This window comes from Oncorhynchus kisutch, linkage group LG30 (assembly GCF_002021735.2).
Source record: "Oncorhynchus kisutch isolate 150728-3 linkage group LG30, Okis_V2, whole genome shotgun sequence".
Lineage (NCBI taxonomy): Eukaryota > Metazoa > Chordata > Actinopteri > Salmoniformes > Salmonidae > Oncorhynchus > Oncorhynchus kisutch.
Genome location: NC_034203.2, coordinates 47,523,749 through 47,529,825, shown reverse-complemented (window position 1 = coordinate 47,529,825; position 6,077 = coordinate 47,523,749).

Genomic DNA, 6,077 nt, shown 5'->3' with positions numbered 1-6,077 from the left:
GTATATGGAGGGCTATTCAGTGGGGTATGTGGAGCGGTATTCACGGGTATATGGAGGGGCATTCAGTGGGGTATATGGAGGGCCATTCAGTGGGGTATATGGAGGGGCATTCAGTGGGGTATATGGAGGGGCATTCAGTGGGATATATGGAGGGGTATACATTTTACAGGGTACAAATTCCCTGTTTCCCAGTATGTATCTTCCTGTACATCTCTATCTGCCCTGTACAGTATTTATCTTCCTGTACATCTCTATCTGCCCTCTACAGTATTTATCTTCCTGTACATCTCTCTATCTGCCCTCTACAGTATTTATCTTCCTGTACATCTCTCTATTTGCCCTCTACAGTATTTATCTTCCTGTACATCTCTCTATCTGCCCTGTACAGTATTTATCTTCCTGTACATCTCTATCTGCCCTCTACGGTATTTATCTTCCTGTACATCTCTCTATCTGCCCTCTACAGTATTTATCTTCCTGTACATCTCTCTATTTGCCCTCTACAGTATTTATCTTCCTGTACATCTCTCTATCTGCCCTGTACAGTATTTATCTTCCTGTACATCTCTCTATCTGCCCTGTACAGTATTTATCTTCCTGTACATCTCTCTATCTGCCCTCTACAGTATTTATCTTCCTGTACATCTCTCTATCTGCCCTGTACAGTATTTATCTTCCTGTACATCTCTCTATCTGCCCTGTACAGTATTTATCTTCCTGTACATCTCTATCTGCCCTGTACAGTATTTATCTTCCTGTACATCTCTCTATCTGCCCTGTACAGTATTTATCTTCCTGTACATCTCTATCTGCCCTGTACAGTATTTATCTTCCTGTACATCTATCTGCCCTGTACAGTATTTATCTTCCTGTACATCTCTCTATCTGCCATGTATAGTCTTTATCTTCCTGTACATCTTCCTGTACATCTCTCTCCCTTTCTATCTGCCCTGTACAGGAGGTTATCTCTCCTCTAAGCAGATTCTATTACAGTAAGCTACAAAAGGACTTCGCTTCACTGGGAACTTATCCCCCTGGCATTGTCTGTTTGTCTGTCAGCGCATGTGTATCACAGTGTGTGTGTGTAACTGTGTGTCACAGTGTGTGTGTGTAACTGTGTGTCACAGTGTGTCTCACCGTGTGTGTGTCTCACTGTGTGTGTGTCTCACTGGGAACTTATACCCCTGGCATTGTCTGTTTGTCTGTCAGCGCATGTGTGTCACAGTGTGTGTGTGTAACTGTGTGTCAGTGTGTCTCACCGTGTGTGTGTCTCACCGTGTGTGTGTGTGTCTCACCGCGTGTGTGTCTCACCGTGTGTGTGTGTGTGTGTGTGTGTGTGTCTGTCATCACAGGAGGAGGGTTACAGACCAGAGGAGAGCCCATCACTCAGTCACCTTTAACACAGAGTCTCAGAGACCATACCCTGGGAACAACCACCTTTAACAGTCTCTAAGAGTCTGAGACCACCCGAGCCAGACAGAAATGGAGATCTGCACGAGCGTGTGGCTTTAACCACCCGGCTCCGTATAACACACAACGGCACGAGAAAGGAATCCTAGACCCCCATAAGGCCATGGGCTTCGTAAAGGCCAACATTCTACCGAGATCGGACGAAGCAAATGGTTGAATGTTGACCTATTTGGCGATTAGGGTAATGGATGAATGTGTCTTTAACACTGCAGACTCAGTCTCTCTTTTGTAGATACTGTATTGCGTTGCTGGTACCATTAGTTGATGTTGTTAGGTAACATTAGAGAACGTTGCTGGTACCATTGGTTGATGTTGTTAGGTAACGTTAGTGAACGTTGCTGGTACAATCGGTTGATGTTGTTAGGTAACGTTAGAGAACGTTGCTGGTACCTTAGGTTGATGTTGTTAGAGAACGTTGCTGGTACCATTGGTTGATGTTGTTAGGTAACGTTAGAGAACGTTGCTGGTACCATTGGTTGATGTTGTTAGGTAACATTAGAGAACATTGCTGGTACCATTGGTTGATGTTGTTAGAGAACGTTGCTGGTACCATTGGTTGATGTTGTTAGGTAACGTTAGAGAACGTTGCTGGTACCATTGGTTGATGTTGTTAGGTAACATTAGAGAACGTTGCTGGTACCATTGGTTGATGTTGTTAGAGAACGTTGCTGGTACCATTAGTTGATGTTGTTAGGTAACGTTAGAGAACGTTGCTGGTACCATTGGTTGATGTTGTTAGGTAACATTAGAGAACGTTGCTGGTACCATTGGTTGATGTTGTTAGGTAACATTAGAGAACGTTGCTGGTACCATCGGTTGATGTTGTTAGAGAACGTTAGAGAACGTTGCTGGTACCATCGGTTGATGTTGTTAGGTAACGTTAGAGAACGTTGCTGGTACCATTGGTTGATGTTGTTAGGTAACATTAGAGAACGTTGCTGGTACCATCGGTTGATGTTGTTAGAGAACGTTGCTGGTACCATTGGTTGATGTTGTTAGAGAACGTTAGAGAACGTTGCTGGTACCATTGGTTGATGTTGTTAGAGAACGTTGCTGGTACCATTGGTTGATGTTGTTAGGTAACATTAGAGAACATTGCTGGTACCATTGGTTGATGTTGTTAGAGAACGTTAGAGAACGTTGCTGGTACCATCGGTTGATGTTGTTAGAGAACGTTAGAGAACGTTGCTGGTACCATTGGTTGATGATGTTAGGTAACATTAGAGAACGTTGCTGGTACCATTGGTTGATGTTGTTAGGTAACGTTAGAGAACGTTGCTGGTACCATCGGTTGATGTTGTTAGGTAACATTAGAGAACGTTGCTGGTACCATTGGTTGATGTTGTTAGGTAACATTAGAGAACGTTGCTGGTACCATTGGTTGATGTTGTTAGAGAACGTTGCTGGTACCATTGGTTGTTATTATTAGGTAACGTTAGAGAACGTTGCTGGTACCTTTGGTTGATGTTGTTAGAGAACATTGCTGGTACCATTGGTTGATGTTGTTATTATTAGGTAACATTAGTGCCTTAGCTCTGGTAATTCAATTCTCCTTTTGTTGTAAGTTTTATGTTATAACCATGAAGCTGCTCATTTCTATTTCTCGATGGTACCCATACCCAGGGTGGATAAAGTTCTGTTATTAGGTTATGTCATTTCTTTAAAGACGTTGCTGCCAGTGGTATTGAAAGACGTTGCTGCCAGTGGTATTGAAAGACGTTGCTGCCAGTGGTATTGAAAGACGTTGCTGCCAGTGGTATTGAAAGACGTTGCTGCCAGTGGTATTGAAAGACGTTGCTGCCAGTGGTATTGAAAGACGTTGCCGCCAGTGGTATTGAATGACGTTGCTGCCAGTGGTATTGAAAGACGTTGCCGCCAGTGGTATTGAAAGACGTTGCAGCCAGTGGTATTGAAAGACGTTGCCGCCAGTGGTATTGAAAGACGTTGCCGCCAGTGGTATTGAAAGACGTTGCCGCCAGTGGTATTGAAAGACGTTGCCGCCAGTGGTATTGAAAGACGTTGCCGCCAGTGGTATTGAAAGACGTTGCCGCCAGTGGTATTGAAAGACGTTGCCGCCAGTGGTATTGAAAGACGTTGCCGCCAGTGGTATTGAAAGACGTTGCCGCCAGTGGTATTGAAAGACGTTGCCGCCAGTGGTATTGAATGACGTTGCCGCCAGTGGTATTGAATGACGTTGCTGCCAGTGGTATTGAAAGACGTTGCTGCCAGTGGTATTGAAAGACGTTGCCGCCAGTGGTATTGAAAGACGTTGCTGCCAGTGGTATTGAAAGACGTTGTAAATATATATTTGTTATTTATTTGTTATGCTCAACTTGTTTTAAATCCTTCACTATTTCAGTAAGGCTCTCGACTCGATAGGTTCACTGGTTATAGCCATGTTATTACCTTGTAACCCTGCACATTGACTTGGGCCCGGTAGTCCCAAGGACCCGCCAGTAAGCATTTCACTGTTAGGCCACACCTGTTGTTTACCAAGCATTTCACTGTTAGTCTACACCTGTTGTTAACCAAGGACCCATCAGTCAGCATTTCACTGTTAGTCTACACCTGTTGTTTACCAAGGACCCGTCAGTCAGCATTTCACTGTTAGTCTACACCTGTTGTTTACCAAGGACCCATCAGTCAGCATTTCACTGTTAGTCTACACCTGTTGTTTACCAAGGACCCATCAGTCAGCATTTCACTGTTAGTCTACACCTGTTGTTTACCAAGGACCCATCAGTCAACATTTCACTGTTAGTCTACACCTGTTGTTTACCAAGGACCCATCAGTCAGCATTTCACTGTTAGTCTACACCTGTTGTTTACCAAGGACCCATCAGTCAGCATTTCACTGTTAGTCTACACCTGTTGTTTACCAAGGACCCTTCAGTCAGCATTACACTGTTAGTCTACACCTGTTGTTTACCAAGGACCCATCAGTCAGCATTTCACTGTTAGTCTACACCTGTTGTTTACCAAGCATTACACTGTTAGTCTACAACTGTTGTTGTTGTTAGTCCACACCTGTTGTTTACCAAGCATTTCACTGTTAGTCTACACCTGTTGTTTACCAAGCATTACACTGTTTGTCTACACCTGTTGTTTACCAAGGACCAGTCAGTCAGCATTACACTGTTAGTCCACACCTGTTGTTTACCAAGGACCAGTCAGTCAGCATTACACTGTTAGTCTACACCTGTTGTTTACCAAGCATTTCACTGTTAGTCTACACCTGTTGTTTACCAAGCATTTCACTGTTAGTCTACACCTGTTGTTTACCAAGCATTACACTGTTAGTCCACACCTGTTGTTTACCAAGCATTACACTGTTAGTCTACAACTGTTGTTGTTAGTCCACACCTGTTGTTTACCAAGCATTTCACTGTTAGTCTACACCTGTTGTTTACCAAGCATTACACTGTTTGTCTACACCTGTTGTTTACCAAGCATTACACTGTTAGTCCACACCAGTTGTTTACCAAGCATTACACTGTTAGTCTACACCTGTTGTTTACCAAGGACCCTTCAGTCAGCATTACACTGTTAGTCTACACCTGTCGTTTACCAAGCATTACACTGTTAGTATACACCTGTTGTTTACCAAGGACCCTTCAGTCAGCATTACACTGTTAGTCTACACCTGTCGTTTACCAAGCATTACACTGTTAGTCTACACCTGTTGTTTACCAAGGACCCTTCAGTCAGCATTTCACTGTTAGTCTACACCTGTTGTTTACCAAGGACCCTTCAGTCAGCATTACACTGTTAGTCTACACCTGTTGTTTACCAAGCATTACACTGTTAGTCTACACCTGTTGTTTACCAAGCATTTCACTGTTAGTCTACACCTGTTGTTTACCAAGCATTTCACTGTTAGTCTACACCTGTTGTTTACCAAGCATTTCACTGTTAGTCTACACCTGTTGTTTACCAAGCATTTCACTGTTAGTCTACACCTGTTGTTTACCAAGCATTACACTGTTAGTCTACACCTATTTACTATGCAAATACAATTTGATTTAAAGAAAATGTGATTTGATTACAGGTGATTACATGTGATTACAGGTGATTACAGGCGATTACAGGTGATTACAGGTGGGTATAATTACAATAAAACCAGAAGGCATTATAACTTTGACTGGGACTAACAAGTAGTGTTGTTTTTCCAGTGATGAGTTTGTCACAATGACCTCCAGAGCAACAGGTAGCCTAGCAGTTAGAGAGATGGGACAGTAAGATTAAAGCTGCTCACTTGTTCGAATACCGGAGCTGAAAAATGTGTCAATGTGCCCTTGAGCAAGGCACTCACAACAAAATGGAGAATAAATCAAGGGTTATGAATACTTTCTGAAGGCACTTTAACCTAAATTGCTCCAGGGTCACCATCAGTAATGACAGACTCTGGCTGTGACTCTACTCTCTGAGGGTAATGACAGACCCTGGCTGTGACCCTACTCTCTGAGGGTAATGGAAGACCCTGGCTGTGACCCTACTCTCTGAGGGTAATGGTAGACCCTGGCTGTGACCCTACTATCTGAGGGTAATGGTAGACCCTGGCTGTGACCCTACTCTCTGAGGGTAATGGCAGACCCTGGCTGTGACCC